Source organism: Dermacentor silvarum, chromosome 8 (assembly GCF_013339745.2).
Source record: "Dermacentor silvarum isolate Dsil-2018 chromosome 8, BIME_Dsil_1.4, whole genome shotgun sequence".
Taxonomy (NCBI): Eukaryota; Metazoa; Arthropoda; class Arachnida; order Ixodida; family Ixodidae; genus Dermacentor; species Dermacentor silvarum.
The window spans coordinates 88,170,839-88,192,639 of NC_051161.1; the positions used below are offsets into that span (position 1 = coordinate 88,170,839).

At 45.6% G+C, this 21,801-nt stretch overlaps 1 long non-coding RNA gene across 1 annotated transcript; it reads left to right on the top strand.

The window, feature by feature from the left end:
• The first annotated feature begins 6,767 nt into the window (after window positions 1-6,767).
• On the top strand, window positions 6,768-12,721 carry LOC125947808 (uncharacterized). Its single transcript, XR_007468507.1, has 4 exons — window positions 6,768-6,976; window positions 7,529-7,607; window positions 10,705-10,803; window positions 12,595-12,721. It is a non-coding gene; the product is annotated as an uncharacterized LOC125947808 (long non-coding RNA).
• Window positions 12,722-21,801: the final 9,080 nt, after the last annotated feature.

Below are 21,801 nucleotides of genomic sequence, written 5' to 3' on the forward strand. Positions count from 1 at the left end.
TAAAGTGCGACGCCGACGGCGACGTTCCCGGCACCGCAAGTCAAGAAAACACTGTGATAGTTCTAAGGAAGTGCACAATCCGGAGAAGGCTGCTCGTCAACCGCTGACCACGTGCATTACCAACGCAGATGAGAGAAGAACGCCCGCCATCGATAACTCAAAGGAAGCATGGCCACCTTTACCGAAGCCATGCCAACTCGCAGAACCACGAGGCACGAATCGTCCGACAACTACGAATGGCCCGACAGCAGGCCCTGCAGCAGTCCGCTCAGAAGGCCAGGACTTGCAAGTGATCGCCATGCTGAAATCACTCATGAATGTGATGCGTACATCAATGATGAACCTAAACACCCCGAATGCTCGCAGCGCACTGCAGGTACTGGACGTGATGAATCCAGTACTTGCAAGTCTTGAATAGCATTATGGCTCATTCACCGCTGTCGTTCCGTAAAGATGTCAAGGAAGCATCCCTTTTTCAGTGGAATGCTCGAGGCCTCAGATCAAGAATTTCGGATTTTCGACCTTTCATTTTTGCGAACAAGTTCTCCATCATCGTCGTCTGCGAACCAAACCTTCAAACTACAATCCGGCTATCGGGCTATGAAGCTTTCTCATCCGCGTCGTGTAATGTCCTCAGAAAGGTCGTCGTTTATGTTCGGTGTAATCTCACTTACGTGCTACATTCAATTGTGCCTCACGACGACGACCAATACGTGCGTTTAACTGTAAAAACAAAGAAACTTACATTTACTCTCGTCGCTGCATATATTTCTCCAACCAGTCGTTTTGACACGCAACAACTGGGTGCTTTGTTATCCGCGACACCTGGCCCTTGGATCCTTAGTGGAGATTTTAACGCACACCACCCGCTCTGGGGGAGTGTGAAGATGGACTCCAAGGGAAGAAAATTAGTCGCATTTGGTTCGGACCAAGAGCTTTGTTGTCTCAATGACCGCAGCCCGACATATTTACGGGGACTAACCTACAGCAGCTGTCTAGACTTGACTTTCGTCTCTCAGTGTCTTCGAACCAGTATAAAGTGGTTCTCAGACATAGAAACCCATGGAAGTGATCACGTTGCTACCTATTTGAAGATCAAGGGAGTGGCCAAGTCTCTATCTACTGCCCTCTGTAGAACAGACTGGACGAAGTTCAGATCGCTTATGGAAGACGAATGTCAAGAAGGCCACCCATAATTTCTGGAGAATCAGATTAGAAATGCACTGCAAGAGACTATGTTCACTTTTAGGCCTTCTCCAATGTGTAATGAATATGAAGGTGAATTGGAAAGATTTTGAACGATTCGCCGACGCGCGGAAAGAAGATACAGGCGCACCAAATGTATTCATGATCTGAGGCGAGGCGGATCCAAAAGAGAATCCAGCGCCGCATCGATACGCTGCAATCTCAGAAGTGAAAATCCTTTTGCGAGTCCTTGGATCCTCGTAAGCCTCTGTCCCACATATGGAGAACTCTGTGTGGCCTACAATCGTCTCCGCAACAGCGCCACCCTTGTAAGTCTCTTGTCCTGCATCAAGGATGACGTGAGATCGACGTTTCTGAGGATTTCTGCGCTAGAATCGCTGGCTTGCCATCACAACCTGTATCATTAGCACGTGATGTTGCGGCATCCAAGGACTCTCGCATGGATCTCTTGTTCTCTATGGTGGAGCTCGAAGCTGCGCTGGCGACTTGTAGGAAGTCATCATCGCCTGGGCCCGACGGAGATACATACAAGGCACTTGGAAACCTTGGCCGCAAAGCCCGCAGTGTACTCTTAGAGAGATACAACGAATCCTGGTGCGAAAGATTGATTCCTTGTGAGTGGAAACCCACTTGCCTAATACCTTTACTTAAGAGCTCTAAATCTCCATTAGACTTGGCATCGTACCGTCCCATCGTTCTTGCCAGTTGCGTTGGGAAACTAATGGAAAGGATGGTGTTGACACGTATTGAATGGTATTTGGAACATAATGAGGCATATACAAATGCAATGGTGGGCTTCCGGCGCGGTCGGTCATCGGTCGATAACGTGCTTGATTTGGTAACATCTATTCAACACCAAAAGAGCAAGAAACGTTTAACGGTGGCGATGTTTCTTGATGTGAAAAGCGCATATGATAATGTAGCGCACCAAGCAATCCTCGATGCTTTGATCGATGTGGGCATTGGTGGCCGTGCACTGCGCTGGATTCACAGCTATTTGGAGGATAGATCATTCTTCGCACTTACAGAAGATGGAATGACATCTCACCATGTCACCAGCAAAGGTGTGCCACAAGGCGCAGTGTTAAGCCCCACGATCTTTAACGTAGCACTGCTAGGCCTTGTTGGATCATTGCCAAGGGCGGTCCATATATCCATCTATGCAAATGATATCTGCATCTGGGCGGCCGGCGTAACTCGTCCGCAGATACGAGCGAGACTGCAGAATGCGGTCACACAAACTTCGTCTTATCTGCGTATGAAAGGCCTGCAATTATCCTCCGAGAAGTGCCGATTTGTCGCACTTACGCACAAAACAAAGGCTCCATATGTTATACGCATAAATGGACAAGTAATTGCTTACGAAACAAAACACCGCTTCCTTGTAGTCATCATCGATCGTGATTTGTCTTGGACGCCACATATATCATATATGAAAAAGAGGTTGACTGCAATAGCACATGTATTCAAATTTGTCGGCGGAAAGTCTTGGGGTGCATCTGTGCAATCGATGATACAGCTGTACCATGCATTATTTATGGGCTTCCTAAGATATAGCCTGCCCGTGCTGGGAAGAACCAGTAAAACGAACCTTCGAACACTCCAGAGTATGCAAGCCCAAGTTCTACGGACGTGCCTTGGCCTCCCTAAGTGTGCATCGACAGCGGCCACAATCGCCATAGCACGTGACCACCCTGTATCAACGTACTTTGCAGTCGAAGCTCTAAGAGTGCACATTCGACATGTCGCAAGGACGCCTTTCACCATCTTGCTTGCCTGCCAACAACTAGGCCGCATACGTGTTTTAGCCATCTCCTGACTATACACGGAGCATCGCTACCATCGAATTACGTCCCTGCAGCATGGCCTTCGTTGCCACTGTGGTCTCTGCATTCACCTCGATTATGCCTCACAATTCCAGGCGTAAAGAAGAAGGCACAAATGCCGTCAGCCGGTATTGAAGCAGGCAGCATTATTGCTACTACATGAGGTCCACAGTGACCGCTTACATGTTCACACAGATGGGTCGGTGATGCACTCCAGTTCAGCAGCTGCAGTATTTGTGCCAGCAAAATCTACAGTAATAAAATTCCGGACATCGCACTTGACATCGACGACGGCTGTCGAACTTACATCTCTGTGTGCAGCAATGAAATTTAACGACCAGGAACCGCCCCAGAAATGGTCTATCTTCTGCGATTCCAAGGCCGCCCTCCAGAGTTTGCTCTCTGCACTACGCCGTGGACCCACGAACGACTTGTCGCGGACACACGCGCAATTTACCATCAGACAGTTGACAAATGACATGACATCGTCTTTCAATGGCTGCCAAGTCACTGGGGTATCTTTGGAAACTAGCAAGCGGACGCAGCCACTCGATCTTCACATAGTACTAATTGCGTCGCTATCCCTATGTCCAGAACAGACGCAGCACGAAAGCTCCGTGCGCTTACTCGCGAGCTTACGTTAGCCCACTGGAATTCAACGGGCTTTAAAAACCAGCGCCTCTGTTCCCTGGATCCTAATGTGAAGCTCCGCCTTCCACATGGCTTACCACGACGGGAGGTAACTCTCATTTGTCGCCTAAGACTTGGAGTAGCTTTTACCAACGCGTACTCCTACCTTATCGGAATGGCCACAAGTCCAGATTGTCAAACTTGCGGGTGCAAAGAGACGATAGCACATTTTCTGTGTGATTCTCGTCGTTTTAGTGCACAAAGGAAAGTCCTCAGAACCGCGCTCGACAAGATAGACAGCCGTCCCCTTACGGAAGCCAGAATTCTTGGTCCGTGGTCCCAGCCGACGTCGGAACGAACTGCTTTAAAAATGCTAGTACGCGTTTTGAAAAAAAAAAAAAAAACAGGGCTTAGTGAAGAACTATAGAATTGTGCGGACGGATGTGTTCTTGTTTTTTTGTTTTTTTTGTTTTTTTTTTCTTCTTTTCAATCTTCTCTTGTTTTCTAATCTTTTCTGTCCTTACCCCATGCCCTTTTGCAGAGTAGCCAACCGGACACTTAACCTGGTTAACCTCTCTGCCTTTCACCTCTTATTTTCCTTCCTTTCTTCCAAAGAAAGTGCTTCAGCCCCGGTACGTCGGTAACGCGAGTAGTGCCGCTTCCTGTCTCAGTAGGTTTCGCACATAGTATCTACACACATCTACCCCAACCAGCACAGAAACTTACACCAACTCTTTCGCCAACAATGCAAGAATAAGTCAATGGGCGCACACTTGAATATATGCGCGCTGTGTACTACACTGATAGCGCACGCGGATGAAGTCGAGAGTATGACGGAAGCCCGTCTGGTCGGGATGATGCATAGTTAAAAGGAAGGGATCGAGACACCGACCAAAAATGGTAGAAATATATTTAAAAGATTGTGAACAAGGCTCCCGTGGGGGAGCCGAAACGTTAATGTATTTTTAAATATATTTCAACCATTTTTGGTCGGTGTCTCGATCCCTTCCTTTTAACGATAGCGCACGCATGGCCGAAGCTGAATGTTTCGTGACAGTCCACAAGAGTGAGCGAGTTACTAGCGATAATATGCATTTACTGCAAGGTATTAAAATCTGTAGAACAGCTACGGTTCAAGACTTGTGCGCAGCAAGAACAAATCTAGCGGAACGGAGCATACCCACGAGCGATTAGGCCGAAAAGGGTCAGATACATGATCGCACTGAGGAACCTTACTGAGTTAGTAACGCCACAAACCGCTGCTTCAAAATATTTGCCCCAAATAAAGAACGAAGACCGAAACACCATAATCCTGATTCAATTCATGAGCTGAAAGTTTCGATAGATTCGAATACATATTTAGCCCAGCTCTTAGAGCAAGCATCATATACGCTGCTGGCGCCGTTTGGACATAACATAATCATCTCCGAAGGCGCTTTTGCATGTTCTCTGAAACTTGCGGCCAAAGCTTTGTGTCGTCCATCCTGTCTCCGTCTACGATATCTCCCGAAACAGAGGTTTGCTAAGCCGCACCGGCGTCATACACATCCATTGTAAACACGGAGAAAACAGAGGCAGTTGAGGCAAGCAATGGACGCGTCACCACGTGCTCAGACAATGGCAGCGCCTACGGATTTGCCGCGAAAAGGGTCAATACGAGTGAAGGCGTAGTGAGGGTGAGCCGGCGATCGCGGCTCTATCTCGAGCACGCAAGAGGGCGAAGCTGGAAGGAAGCGCACAGTCCAGTCGCGCGCAGCGCTCTGGAGGGAGGGTAGGGAAGGGGAGGGGGCGCGTTTTATTCCGCGCCGCCCGAGCGACCGCGCGCGCGCCCGCCCGCCCGCCGGGCCGCAATGCTTCAGGGGAGGGTGGGGAGTGGGGAGGCCGCGTACTACGCCGCGCGTTTCCGCCAGGGCGCCTGTATCTTTAAAGCCATGTGCGGCGGGGGCAGAGTCCTTCCTCCCTACGCTGTGTTTTCGCGGCTTAGTTCGCGTTGATGCCAACGGCGGGATGAAGGTCAATTCGCTCGCTGCTGTTGCGGCGCTTACTCATTACAGCGTTTTTACAGCGAGTTTCCGTGGTCATCGAGTGACATGCGTTCATGTTTGCTTGTGCGCGTGACACCACACTTGGTAATTTAGTTAGTATGCCTATGCTTACAAGAAGAGGGGTGATTTAATAGAAGAATAAAGGTTACATAGCCACACAGGCTGACTTTGCCACACAGGCTAGCACTACGCCACACAGGCGAGCTCACACGATCATTGACACTTCTTCTTCCTTCACCGACCAGCCGACAACTGCTACGTGGGTCCCAAGCTTCAGTTAGGCCCACTGGCGCACTACAAGAAGAGCGCTTCCCGAGGGAGGGTGCAAACGATATGCTCACATTCGGCCACCCTGAATTCCTGAATGTCCTCGTTAAGCCGATCCCACATGAGGTTTTCTGAATGAGAGGCTCGGCTATCCTCCAGCTCACATTTACTAAATTACAAGCGATAAGAAGTGAGAAAGATAATGCTAGCTTAATGCAGAACGTTAAATAAAAACAAACAAACATAAGGAGCACTATACGTCCAAGAACAGATGCTTAAAGTTCCCCAAAGCACACAGGATAGTTTGCTATCGCAATCGATGCTTCGCCTTTTGGCCGAAACTGCGACTTTTTATTCATTTCTTTATTTATTTAGTCATTCTAATATTTCTTTATTCTACGAAGGAAGCAGATCTCTTTTCTGTTTGAACATGTCCATTTAAAGATATCATAAACCTTCAATAGTGATTCCGCTCAAAAATCCGCTCAAATGTAATGATGTATCAAGAACAATGCATGGTCATGAATGGTGGAATAGGCCTTTAAAAAACTTGATGTCAATAATTTATAAAAGCGGGCGTTTATTTTTGCGTTACTGCTTTTTTTCAGAATGGCGTGACTGCAGGTCTATTGTGAAAGATTTTTTGAAGCGTAATAGCTGTCTTACACAAGAAGATTTTCTTACTGCTCTTTGTGTGGGTCAACTGTTGCGTTTAAAACATATTTACGATGTATATTGACCAACTATTCAGTCTCACTACCTTGCTCCAGGTCTATCGCGGCTTTCCATGCTTTCAGCACGTGCAAGTCAAAAGAGTTGGGGTGAAAGGAAAAAAAAAAGAAGTTATTCTGCCAGAAGGAGAGCTTACATCTGGAACCTAAGTTTTCGTACTCCTTTCTCTTAACGCAAAAGACGCGCATTTTCTAGCTTTGCGTAGTACTATTCCTGCTGGGGAGCTCTTTACATACAGTCGGGTCATCTTCGTTTGCACCACAATCACCGGTGAGTTTTGTACAATGGCTAGTGATCATCAAGTCGACAACGGTATCACGTAGTCCATAAGAAGATGCTTATTCGCTGATTCTGATATTACCTATATTTTGTTGGATCAATAATGTAAGAAAAAAAAAGCTAACATAACGCGCAACAGTAGGTTATCGGGTGTCCGCCAGACAAAGTACTTGCACCTCATCATGATAAATGTTAACGTGAAGTTTAACAATGTAAAGCTTTGAAAGAGTAAAATGTAGTGTTTCTACAGGTGAAATAGAATTGGTTGACGTGAACTTATAACATGAAATGCTAGTAACCCGAAATTGGGAATCATTCGTAGGTTACGGTAATTGCGAGTCAAACTAGTAGTACTCACTCTGAATGCAATGCTTCAGAGGACAATGTGCATGCTCCATACAAAGCGTAGTCTCTAGGATTTTGATAATCACTAATGTACTTGGGTTTTCTGAAAACGTACGACAATTTTCTCGAGTGGCAATTGGTAGTACGAGCATTTCATTTCATATCTTTTCATTCGCAGCGATATCTTTCCATTTGCAGAGCCCAGTTACGTGATTACGCAATGAAGGCTGTTTCTTATATTACATTGGCGTTCTTTAGCCAAACATACGTCTTTCACGTGAGCAGTGCATTTTGTTTGTCTCTGCAAATAACGCTTTTGAGAATGAGAAAATGAAATGCATGAAGTTTTATAATACGCTTGCACCCAAAGCGCGGCACCAGTCTGATACTATAACTACAGTAACAGCGATGAAAAGCTAATATGTTTTGTAATTATAACAACTGCAGTAACAAATTGAAATCTAAATAGAGAAATAGTGCCGTACTTCAATGCTTCTGTGGCAATGCTTCTCAAATAAAAGAAACTTTGATTCGAATAAAGCATTATAATATTCCTCTAATACCTTCGCTTGCTCAGCATAAGCAAATCCCAGATTATGTTGTGCCGCAGGCGGGCGTTGGTGCATTTCTTCTGCACTTAGCATCGCCATGCTACATGATGGCTGAAACGTGGGCTTTCGGTTTGCCGACCTGAGTGGTACCGTCAATGGTAGCTCACCGGCATGCCGCACCATATCTTCCCACAACTTCCACGCGATTAGCGCTTAATAAAGTTGCAACCGTTTGACGTGAAACGTCTTTCATTTCGGTCACCACAGGGGGTTCACTTGCGAGCACGTGTGCAGTATTAGACGGTACGACCCCAACAAGCCGTATCATAATGCTAAGAATGTAAGTTTTCTAATGCGCGAGTAAATGTAAGCTGTGCATTTGGTTACGTCATTTATGTACCCATTTATGTACCGAGTGTGCCCGGGGGCACACTCGTGTTTCGAATTGATATGGAAGTTTCAGACGTGGCTAAATTTCTGCACTGCGTTCGGTTCGCGGATGAATGCTTACACAAGCTGGAGGTTGTCGATGACTTGGTGCTGGAGTGTACTCAAACGAAAGACAATTTCTTTTTAAAGGAAGCTTCGTCGTCATTGGGTTACCTATACTCTTTGCATGTATTATATATAGGCAATTTAGCTCCTGCGTTCATTCGGTAACAGGTGGTGGAAACGTCCTGTTTGAACATAAGGACATTGTTTCCGGTGCTAAAACTTGCGATAATTACTGGCTCTATTGTTCAGCAGAAATTATGCAGATCCGACCGACATGTTGCAAGCTATGATGTGAAGTGAAGCTTTGGAGAAGCCATTCCATGCTACGCAACTAACTTTTGGTTCTATGCAACGCGTAATCTCAGGCAATGTATATGTTTGTGCACCGCCATTACGGGTCATTACTATACTCAAACGCAGTTTTTGTTATATTTATGCACTACACCGCTCACATGCAAAACCGAAACGCAAACGCCAAAATCAAGTGGATGCGCAGTGTGAGATGGCATCTATGCAGCTGTCATGATGACGAAGGCGACGTGTGGTGCTTGTCGAAGAAAGAGTGACGATGAATGGCGACCATGGTCTTGTAGGACCGCGGTATACGAACGGCGTCAAAAGCTCTTGAACTGGTTCTGCGCGTCTCGTGGCTTCCTCGCACGAGCTCCTGGCACGTTCGCCTCCAAGTCTTGCTTCCTCTTTTTTTTTCTCTCTCTCTTCTCCCGAGCTCATGCGCATCAGTGCCGCGTGCCCTCTCGCCTTATTCTCTTACTTTTTGTTTGTTCGCGTAATGTCCACACGCACAAGTAAAAAATAAACATAAAATGCTAAGCCTCAGGTCCGTTCCTCACAACATATAACATGAGAGCACATATATTTCTCAGAGAGAGAGAGAGTGAGAGAGAGGCTCTTTAATTATTCCTAAATAGGTTGGCGTAGCGGCAAGCCTAGCATACTACTCCAGATGACAAATGAAATGATATACACAGTGCACTACAGATACACAATGTAAATAAAAAAAAACACCACAAAACTCTACAACCGAAAGTATCTCATTGACACAAGTCCCTCTGAGGAAGGTTAGAGATGCCTTCGTTGCGTGAGTTGCACTGGAAGAGTTAATCTGTGGGCCAAGTACGTGCAGCAGCTCAATAGATGAGAGCACGCAAACCCCTTAATGCATAGCCTCATGAACATTAAAGCGTCTTTAGTATTGTTAATTTTTTTTATACTTGCGCTACCAAACTCTTTAGACGTTGGGAATGTCCATAAAGTTTGCCAACCCGCAGAATTGGTATATGTGACTGCGGTACAGGGAGTGCAAATAGGGTATAGAAAACATTAAATTACGACAAAAATCACATACTTTTCGCCTACAACACTATTAACCCTTCGGGCAAGTGCCACTGACTATAGTGCATCTAGGTGTGTGTTGCCACTCACAAAATGTGTCACCAGAGTTGCTTGCGAGGTCTGATCGTCCCGCAGAACAGGTACATCGAGGTGTGTGTAATGTGAGCACGTACTTGTGAGTATGCGTGATGTTAAATGACGTAGCACTAACTCGCTACGGTGTCTGAAGAGAACATGTGACGAGAAGCGTAAAGAGGAAAGGTCCTGTTTTCTTCGCGACCCACAAGGTGCGCCCACAGCTCTTCATGAACTTCTCGGTGCTTCACATTTTCCCGAGTGAGATGGCATCCAATGAAACACTCCCGGGATCAAAGACACATAAAACGCGCGGCAAACGTTGATGACCAAACGTTACAAAATATATTGAAAAACGCAGCCTCTCACATTCACATTTATGTGTGGTACTTGCCTGCGTGAACACCTCTAATCCCCATTGTTATCTCGAGAAACATCATACTTCGCCTTTGTACTTATGACATCACCGCACTGGTGTTAAACAGATTTTCAGGAATCACATTAAGTTGTACATTCGGTTAATGAACCGCTTCACATAGCTTTCAATTGGTGCGTTCAATCTGCCCGATTTTATTTCTTTCATCCCAACTGATCAACTTGCTTTGGATGCGTAATGGTCTTTGAGTAGCTGACTCCAAATGGAGGAGCGAACATCTCAATTTTGGCGCAAATGCATCCCCCCTTATCACTCTGAGTGAATTTGTTTCGATCTGAATTATTCGCGAAAACACTGTATATTATTTATGTTACATGCAGTAGATTGAATTTGTATACGTTCGTTAGGAGCTGCCGACATGCGCTACGTAGCTGGGCCTACCGCTCATTTCGGTCCACGTAAATGACAACCGAAAGAGGACAGCAATAAGTGAGCTTCTTCACTTAAAGTTTCTATCCTCCTAGGCATTTCTTACGACATTGACTACGGCTGCGGACTATTATGAGGAAAGCACCACACCTTACCCAAACTGGCGGGATGATTGTATGAAGATAGGAAGACCGGTAAGAAAATGAAAAGCTTATACTGGACAGTCATGCGCCCAGTGCTCACGAAGGACTGGCTTTAGCATGTTATGAGCCACTGCATTTGTTTCCCACAGGCATCCATCCCTTCCGTAGTTTCCTCAAGATGTGCAATTCACGAATTGATGTAGCGCGGTAAAACGAACGCTCTACGGCACTGGTACGGTTTCAGACTATTAGGACTAGTCATACGAATATTCTTAACTCTTCCGTGTTTTCTTACGAGAATCAATGAGTGAGTGATGTAACGTTTTTATTTAAAAATAAATGATTAAAAAGGAAATGAGAACTATAGAAGTAGGTAATAATTTTCCCCTCGCCTCTGGGTCTAGGTATTAAATGCATTCATAAAACTGGTTACTTCTATAAAACCAAAGAGGCTCCATTATTTATAGACCTCGTCGTTCGCCCCACGGAGAGAGATTCCCTGCAAAGCTTGCTTGCTCTGGACGGACAACGCTCGGCACTCCCACGAAATGAATTTTGTTGCTCGACGTTTCCTCCATTTCTTCGGAAGTTTATAGCATAATGGCCTGGATGCGCGCTTGTGTATTCCCTGGAATGCGACTGTGTGATGGAAACCAGACGACTCGGATATATGTGCCTTTATCTTTAATCAACTTTTCTCGTTGTTGTATTCTTTGCCTGAGAGGTGTCATCTCACAAACCTGTCCCAGTTATCTTAGAGCTGCAGCATAATTCGTGTATAAATCAATGGCTCATATTCCCTCACTACTAATACATTATTACGCCCCGCGAAGTCCGTAATCAACTGCCAGTAATTCCAGACTAAGTGGATTCTTGTGGCATGACCCTTCATTGCATACCATTGTATCTCTTGTGCATGCCAAGTGCGCCCATGACGACCTTCCTTTAGGCTGAAGTTGTAGAATGGCCAATTTTATTGCCCGTTCTATACGAAGCACCGCAATATTACTAAAGCCTTTTACTTCAGAATAGTTTCTGTCTTTGAACGTTGCGTAAAGGCACTGCTTCTGTGGGATCATATCTTGCGAAAGCTTATTTTCGCTTAATTCTACTGAAGGTGGTCACTTTGACTGAACTGTTTGTTAATTTTTTAACGTAATATGCGCGATGGTGCTGAGCTTCTCAATCTCCTAAGTCATAACTACGTACTCAGGTTCGCTGTATGAAGATGTGTGGAACGAACGTGAGTAAATGCGATTAACTTGTCATGCTCAAGGCGCGTAAATCCCTGTAGGAAATATTCTTATTCCCTGTGCAGTTGTATAGTTTCTGTGAATTTTGCATAGAAAATATGAACGTATACCATGAACAACATGGGTAGTCAGAAAGTCTTCCTGTTGAAGGCATAATGAGAAAAGGTACGCCGCATTCAGTCAACAGGCACTATATGTCATCATTATGTCATCTTAGTGTAATTGTCTCTAAAGTTACTGTCTTTTCTTACTTTTGAAACATTGCGACATTTACCTCATTGGTCCATCTACTATTTGTGCAAACGAAACACTGTGGTGGTGTTTTGTGCTGTGCACATTAGTGAAAGCGTCATGATATGACGCGTCCTAATAATGTGAAAGCGTTCTAATAATAAAGCGTCCTAAGAAAGTGTCCTATATAGTAATTCAGACTTCAAGCAATTTTTTAAGACGTCATCGAACATTCCACACTTTGTTGACTAGTAAAGAGTTGAAACAACTATTTTTGTATTTCATAAGAGGATCAATTGCATCGTTACTATTGTACAATATGTCGTCTGCTGTATATTTAATTCTTGCTATATTTCAGTGCGCTACCCACATGGACTGCTGCGCCCGTTTATTTTGCGAAGATTACAACTGCGTAAACCCCTTCAATCGATGATCGAGCATGCCTGCAATGCGAATAAGCATATAAAAATAAACAATGTTGTTGAAGGAAATTTTGCGGTGTTTGCTTTAGTGACTATCGCAGTGTTTGAAACCACGAAAGTGACCACGTAGAACTGGAAGAAGGTGGCAATGTGCATCTGATATTGAGCCAATATAGCCCCGCATTTCGCTTATGTTGTTCATGTTTCCTTTGCTGCTATAGTGTTCACGCGCTCATGACGTTTATAGCTTCAGTCGATTAACAATCCTTGAAGGATTATGAATTCCGTCCTGTGGATCAAGTGCATTATTGGATGTGCCTATGGATGTGCTCCTTGCGTGTCGTGTGGACATTTTACCGTCACGTTGCCGTAGCGACGCCAATAGGAGTTACCGTAGGAAACCACTAAACCGCTAGTCGTTGCTGTAGATCAAGATACCGCCTTGCTACTTGAGGTTTGTTAATTGAGAAGAACACGGAACGATGTAACTTAAGGGACCAGAGCTGTTTGGCAGAATACGCGTTCAACGCTATCACTTTATGCGACACATCGTTATCGGTAAAGCACACTGCACGTTGAGCCCCGGAAGCTGGGCGCAGTGTGGTTTGCCTAACTACTAACATCGGAAGCTATGGTGGGGAGAAATACCAAAGCGATGGCTGATGCTGATGTACTCCGCCAGACTGTGGTCACTGAGTTAAAGCATAGTTACAGTTCTGTGTTCGCTCCTCTCCTTAAATTTACCATCATCATCATCATCATCATCATCATCATCATCATCATCATCATCATCATCATCATCATCATCATCATAATGAGCCTATTTTTTGTCCACTGCAGGACGAAGGCCTCTCCCAGCGATCTCCAATTACTCCTGTCTTGTGCTAGCTAATCACAACTTGCACCTGCAAATTTTCTCATTTCATCACCCCACCTAACTTTCTGCCGTCCTCGACTGCACTTCCCTTCCGTTGGCAACGATTCTGTACTCTAATTGTCCGCTCAGTGGCCGCTCGAGGCACTTTGCATGTGCTCGCGGGCATCTTTCATGCTTAGAAAGGCAATTTTATGTAGCACGTATTGAGATTCTTACAGATCTATGAAAGCTTCTGGAGTAAATCGGACGGATAAACGAATAAATAAAGGTAATAAAGACAAACGGACCATAATAATACACTTGGGATGTTAGAAAATCAGCCTTTTTTGGTGTGTAACCTCCAGGCAAATATCCAGGTTAAGTAATTCCTTGAACGATTACGTGCGCTAAATTTGGTAATGATCAAAATAAACAAATTATTTCCAAATCAGCTCTGTCATCCACCATTGTCTTGCAATTTTCTTGCACGTAGGTATTTTTGAGACTGAAGTGCAGTGAGAGCGCTTGAGTAAAGATTTCTAGAGATAGAAAAAAGCAATGCGATGTGAAGACAGTATACAGCTAAAATCATAATGTCTAATAGATGCATCTTTGTGAACGCTTCGCACAAACATTTAGGCACCGCTTCCGAGACCAGAAAAAGCATGGATGCAGGGTTGCGGTATTGACTCATATGTCGATATCGGCAGCTATATCGACATTTCATGCAAATAGCATCGCGCGCCTGCAGAAACACAGGAACCAAAGCTTCTGTCGGCGCATTTGAATCAGTTCTTCCTGAACGCCGCCCGAACAGCACGACGGAGGTAAAATGAGCGGTATGGAAGCTCCTGCCCTGATCCTGCTTCTGGTGACCTTCTCGTGGGACTCGGCTCGCGCATCGAACATAACGGGGCTGCCGAAGCTCTGTGGTGACGTATCCAGTATACACCGACTACTTTGTCAAGTGTGAAAACGTTCTCTATTGTGCAATGAACCTTTTGGGTATATATGGTGTAGCCGAACGAATTAGTTTAGAAACCAAGAGCTAGAGTTCAGGAAAAGTTTCCGAAGTGAATTTACCGCTAATCCTAAAGAAAGTATCACAGCCAATCACTATGCGGCGAAATCTGCTACAGGAGCATTTTTTGCCATAAAATTCCCATATTGCGGCAAGAGCGAACGTGCAAGTCAAGGAAGGGAAATATTTTAAAATAGAGATAAATATTTTGTAAGAGCCTCTAGACGTTTCAATTTTTTTATCTGGCAAGCAGTAATAATGAAAGTGATCGAAAATGGGCCGAAGGGGCTATTTTAGATGTTTTCTACAGTATTTTCCAAGTTATGTAAACAAAAAAACATTTGCGAAAGAGGTGACCACTTATTTTTGTGATATAACTGGATGTTATTGTAAAATCAAGAGGTATTTTAGAGAATAGACCAGACAAGTATCAATCAGAAAACTTGGAACTAGATGCCATGTGGTGGCACTTTTTTTGCTTTGTCGTATGGGTGCAGATTACTTACATACGCCAGTTTGCAGGAACATTGGTAAGACTTGGATCTCAGGAAGGAATTATCCAGATAAAAAGCCGGCAGATCCCACGCAATCTCGATGACGAGTCCATGTTCCATCTAACTGACTACATCAACGATTGCTGGCGCAATGGCGCCATCCCAGCTGCATGGAAGACTGCCAACGTTATCCTAATCCCAAAGCCTGGCAAACCATCTAGCCTCAACAATCTGACTCCTATCTCCCTCACTTCATGCGTTGGCAAAGTGATGGAACACGCCTTCTTAGCACGCATCAACACTCACCTCGAAGACAACTCTATCTATTCCCACACCATCATTGGATTTCGCCCTCACCTTTCTACTCAAGACGCTATGTTGCAGCTCAAACATCAAGTACTAAACTACCGTTCCCGTAACACGAAAGCCATCCTCGGACTCGACCTCACTCAAGCCTTTGACAGCATTTCCCATGAAGCTATCCTTGACCAGGTCTCCCACCTCCACCTGGGAGAGCGATTCTACAATTACATCCGTGACTTCCTCTGCAATCGCACGGCCACCCTCTCTGCCGGGGATTTACGATCAGACCAGGTTCCCCTTGGCAGCAAAGGCACCCCGCAAGGTTCAGTTATCTCTCCCATGCTTTTTAACTTAGTCATGATTGGCCTTGCCCAGCAGCTACAACGAGTCGACAATATCAACCATACCATCTACGCCGATGACATCACCATCTGGGCGTACCGAGGCAGCGATGGTCAAGTGGAGGCAGCCCTCCAAAAAGCGATTGACACGGTTGAAGCCTATCTCCAAGGGACCGGACTGCGCTGTTCGCCGGCTAAATCGGAGCTTCTTCTCTACAAGCCCATTCAGCGGTGACGCCCTCCAAAACACCAATCTGAGCACCGACGCTGTGACTCTATCACCTTACGTCTTCAAGATGGCAGTCCTATACCACACGTCCCTAGTATCCGGGTCCTCGGTCTCACCATCTCTACCAACGGCTCCAATGCATTGGCTCTCAACAATATCTGCGCCCAATCTCAGAACACCCTACGGCTTCTTAAACGCATCTCCAACGGACGAGGGGGACTCAAAGAAGAAAGCCTTCTCCGCCTCGTGCAGTTCTTTGTCATATGCCACATCAGCTACGTTGCTGCGTACCTCAACTGGTACCGGGCTGAGCAAAACAAGCTCGACACCCTCATACGAGGCGTCTACAAGCAAGCACTTGGCCCCCCGCATTACACCAGTACTGAACTCTTCAACCAACTAGGAGTTCACAACACCCTTGCCGAACTCATTGAAGCACAACAACGCTCTCAGCTTGAACGGCTCACCCTTACTGAAACGGGACGCTTTATTCTATCTACGTTTGGCTTTACTTACCATCAGCAAGAGGGCCCCAAACAATCGATCCCGACTGACATCCGTAGCTGGATCCACACAGACCCTATTCCTAGGAATATGCACCCTGAATATAACATGGCCCGGCGCCAAGCTCGGGCCGGAGCAATCATAAAAGCCCTTGCTCGTGTACCTTGCGTTACATTTGTTGATGCAGCCCAATATTCCCATGGCACACGATTTGTGGCCGTCACCACACGCGATGGAGTCCTACACCACGCCTGCAGCGTCACTACCCCCACTGCCGAAACGGCTGAAGAAGTGGCCATCGCCCTGGCCACTCTAGATCCCACCTGTCACACCATCGTGTGTGACTCTCGCTCAGCCGTCACAAACTTCAGCAAAGCCGTATTTCTCCTCAAGCTCTTCGTATCCTCCGTCAGGCACCACACTCTAAAGAAAGCTTGATCTCCCTGACATGGATCCCGGCCCACGCGGGCACTGTCCACCCACACCTCCCCAACCTCAACGAGGTCACCCACTCCATTGCGCGAGGACTAGTCAACCACGCCGGAGATACTGGAGACGAGTTGGACACCAGGGACAATCTGACTACTTATAACGATCTCGTTAAGGCATTTTACCTTAGTCGCCGAACCTTCCCCCCACCTCACCCCAAGTTCAGCCGGGCGTAGGCTACCACCCTACGTCTTCTACAAACAAATACGTACCCTTCACCCGCCCGCCTCCACCTTATATTCCATGAAGTTTACAATATCCCCAACTGCCGGTGCTGTGGCACTCACCCGGCTACGCTTCCGCATATGCTGTGGGAGTTCCCAGCACAGTACACACACATTAACACCACGACCCTCTCGTCGAGGTTGCGTGAGGCTCTGCGGAGCTCCGCCCTCGACGACCAAACCTGGGCGACCCAGCACGCCCGTGAGGCGGCGGCGAGGCAAGCACTCGACGTCCCCTCATGGGAGGCTTAGGCCCGGCCATCTTAAAGTGCTGGTTCCGCAATAAATGTTTATTCCTCCTCCTCCCACGCCCTGTGGGAATCGATGTTATGCGAAGCAGTCTGCGGGGAGCCTACCATGTTAACGAAAAGACGTAGGCGGCTCTTTCATAACATACATGACACGCACCTCATGACATTCATGTAATGAGTCCTCAGGAGTCCCTTTAGCTACACCCAAGAGACCTTAAGGCGAAATCTTTAGTCATGCTCATGACTATGACTTAGACCATCAACCTTTAGCCTTTTCCTTCACTTAGTACCACACCCGAACCTATTTCAGTGGTTTTTGAGTGTTAATGTTTTTTTCGCTGAGTCATTGTCATTTTTGTTCAGTCATGCTCATGACTATGACTTCTACCAGCATCCTGTAGTGCTTCCTTCACTTAGTGCCCACGTCCGAACCCATTTTAGTGGTTTTTGAGTGTTCATATTTTTCACGGAGTCATTTCATGACCTACATTTATAACCTACATGCGTGTCACGTAGGTCATGACCTACGTTTATGTCATGACCTATTACTTACAGACACTAATGTCATACTATGCCAATTTTGGTGCCTACCAAGTTAACGAAACGACCATAAGAGCACCATGACGTAGGCGGTTGTTTCATAACCTACATGACACGCATGTCATGATATTCATGTCATGACATATCATTTATGCTCGTCATATGCTCTTGTCATAGTATGCCAATTTTGGTACATACCATGTTAACGAAACGAGCATGAGAGCACAAAGTCGGAGGCGGCTAGATAGATAGATAGATAGATAGATAGATAGATACTGTCAAAGTAGCAAATGTTCGCTAAGAAATGCTTGATATTTAAAAAAAATGGTTGCAATATATATCGCCAGACCTCTGGATTGTCAAATGGCAGCTTAGCAGTATCCACGTAAAAAAAAAAAAAAAACTCCGTAACCACTTCTTTCTGCAAGTACTAGCCTATGGCGCAAGAACTTCAAAAATTGCGAAGGAATTGGAGGAGCTGAGGAGCACGCAATAAGAAATTGAACAGAAAATAATAGGCGTAGCATGAACAGACAGGACATTGTGAGTTAGAAAACGCGGTTTGTTGATATTGTAGTTGGTGTTAATCGTCATTGTGAAGCTGGGCAGGTCATGCAATGCGTACGGCTGATAAACTGTGGTTAATTTCAGTAACAGAATTGGTGAGAAGAAAATAAAAACCAAGTTGAGGAAGACACAGAAGGTAGTGATGGGATTAAGATATTTTCAGCTACAGGATAGAGTCCGCTGATGCAATGTAGGAGTAACTGCTTTTCCCTGGGAGAGGCTTTAGTCTTGCTGATGACATATACCGGCTGAAGATAAAAACCAAGTTGAGGAAGACACAGAAGGTAGTGATGAGATTAAGATATTTTCAGCTACAGGATAGAGTCCGCTGATGCAATGTAGGAGTAACTGCATTTCCCTGGGAGAGGCTTTAATCTTGATGATGACATATACCGGCTGAAGATAAAAACCAAGTTGAGGAAGACACAGAAGGTAGTGATGAGATTAAGATATTTTCAGCTACAGGATAGAGTCCGCTGATGCAATGTAGGAGTAACTGCATTTCCCTGGGAGAGGCTTTAGTCTTGCTGATGACATATACCGGCTGAAGATAAAAACCAAGTTGAGGAAGACACAGAAGGTAGTGATGAGATTAAGATATTTTCAGCTACAGGATAGAGTCCGCTGATGCAATGTAGGAGTAACTGCATTTCTCTGGGACAGGCTTTAGTCTTGCTGATGACATATACCGGCTGAAGATAAAAACTAAGTTGAGGAAGACACAGAAGGTAGTGATGAGATTAAGATATTTTCAGCTACAGGATAGAGTCCGCTGATGCAATGTAGGAGTAACTGCATTTCCCTGGGAGAGGCTTTAGTCTTGATGATGACATATACCGGCTGAAGATAAAAACCAAGTTGAGGAAGACACAGAAGGTAGTGATGAGATTAAGATATTTTCAGCTACAGGATAGAGTCCGCTGATGCAATGTAGGAGTAACTGCATTTCCCTGGGAGAGGCTTTAGTCTTGCTGATGCCATATACCGGCTGAAGATTATGCTGATAATGATGATGATAACTTCAAAAACTGACTCACAATTTTTTAGCCGTTTTTTGCTATTTACTACGACCCAGCTGTTATTGTTTCAGCCGTATACGTTTCACGCCAGATCTGTTGCGTCAGCAGCTGTCTGGTGTGTATGTCTGTGCGCAGAACTCAACATGTTGCTCAACGATTTCAACTGAGAGTGACAGACAGAGGTATTTTGGTAGCGAGCTGAAGCTTTGTGCGGATATACGGGAGTCGAACAAATAGAAGGCCGTTTTCAGAAAGGAGCTGACGTGACTCCTTACGAGCACAAATAATACTGACAATTTAAATTATATAAATATATAAATACCTGTCATAATTGTTTAGCGAGCGATATCGCATAGCACATAAGTGTGTTCACAGTTTGTGAAAGATAACTGAGAGGAATCAGGGTAGTGAGCAAGCAAATTGCATTTTGCGAACTTGAACGTAAGTTCCTTGTGTGCAAGGTTCTGACTGGTGTTGCAGAAGTCGCGGGGTGCGGTAACGCTGAACTTAGCGTCATCAGTTGGCGGCTGGGAGTGATTATATTTCTTAATCGTTTCTTTTTTTTACTAGTTGTAACAGCGTGCCTTTATTTTGTATTGGCGGCTCCTCCAGGGCACCAAATCCGCCACGGGGACCCCAGAACTGAAACCGCGTGCTGGTCCGTGGGTTTGGGCTCGCCGAGGCCCGCGCGTGCCAGAGGTGCATGACATCGGCTGTTCGCGATAGCGGGCAGCCAATTATGTATGCGAACACCCCCTGGCACGCTCCGGCCTCGGCGGGCTCAAATCATGGACCACCCTCCTTCCAGTTCTAACCTCCCGCTGCCCATTGGATTCCCCGGAGATCCTGTGCCGTCACCTTTATTATAATCTCAGGTGCGCTGCTGACGCTTCCGTTTGCCGGTTACATGTGGCCTGCTGGAACAGTATTGTAAAAAATACAATCTATCGTCGTGACGAAAAAGCACTCCGCGACGGAAAAGTGTCCCACGACTTCTGCAAAACCAGTCAGAATCTTGCTTTTTTTTCTGTGAAGTGTTCGAGCCATTAAAGGCAGAGCGGCGAATTACTAAAACTAACAAAATTTCCGTGAGAACAGCTCCGTGTGATATGAGTATGCGTTTGGAAATTGTTAATGATTGATGTACAAAGAAAAAAAAAACTTGGCCTGAAATAGGAGACTCATACAGTGTGGGAGCAGAACGCGACGTTTGCTACTAGGAATAGCGCGGTGCGCTGGCCCACCAGTGACAGCGGAGCTTGAGGCTTGCGATGTATGATATCAGTGGCTCAAAAAAAAAAAGGAAACAATAAAGAAAAAAGAAGCAAGAAAAAACGGCCGTTCAGTGCACTTTGGCAGATAACGACGGTGCGGTCCGACTTACGTAAGTTGGCTCTAGGAATTTCGTCTGAAGCTCGTCGCGCTGAGGGCACTAGAATTGGAGCGGGCGACCAGGGTGAGCTCAAAGGCGAGAAGATAACAAAAGGGCAAGCGGTGCGACATTTTTTTTTGACGGTCCGTTAAGTTTCCCAATTGTGCTAGTGTGATCATATCTCGTACCAAGCGGGTGGGCACGTCTGAGACGTATATAGTGAAGGGCTAAAATAAGTAAAAGGGCATGGATCTTTGAAAGCGTGGTTTATTTCGCGGAAGCTTTGCCCTTGATAAATACAGAATATGCCCGACATTTGAACTACAAGAAGAGACCGGTGCAGTGGGTATTTTGGGAGGCGAACCTTAATTGCTCAATCAGTTTTTAGTGTGAATTTCTTGAAAGCGCGCACGCATCCTGCCAAGACTTTCTATAGTTTGTGTTACCGACTGAAGTACTTACGTTACTAAGAAATCCGCGCACGTCCTGCCGGGTTTCTCTGTGTAATGTCTGTACTCGAAGACTCCGTTCCTGACTTAATTCAGCTGAGCAGTGCGTTCAAAGAGGCTTAATCGTGGTACGATGAATAGGAAATGGTGATCATTACAAAGGAGGGATAAAAACAAAAAAAAGAACCTTAAAAATTTTGAGTCCTCACTAATGGTCACTATACTACTTCAGTCAGAACATTTTCTGACCCAAAATACTCAGGCGATCCGCTTAGCTTGGAGGTAAATCGGGCAATCATGAAAGTACCTTTTTCTTCTTCTCAGAACGGAATATGTGTCTCTTCTGATAACGTGTTCAGGGACAAGAACAACAGGTGGCATTGCATGTAGTGCCTATTCATCAATTACTAAGCCTAACAATGCATACTACAACGGTGTGATGTACTTTCCTGAAGCTACTGAACTAGGAAAGTAGAGAATATGG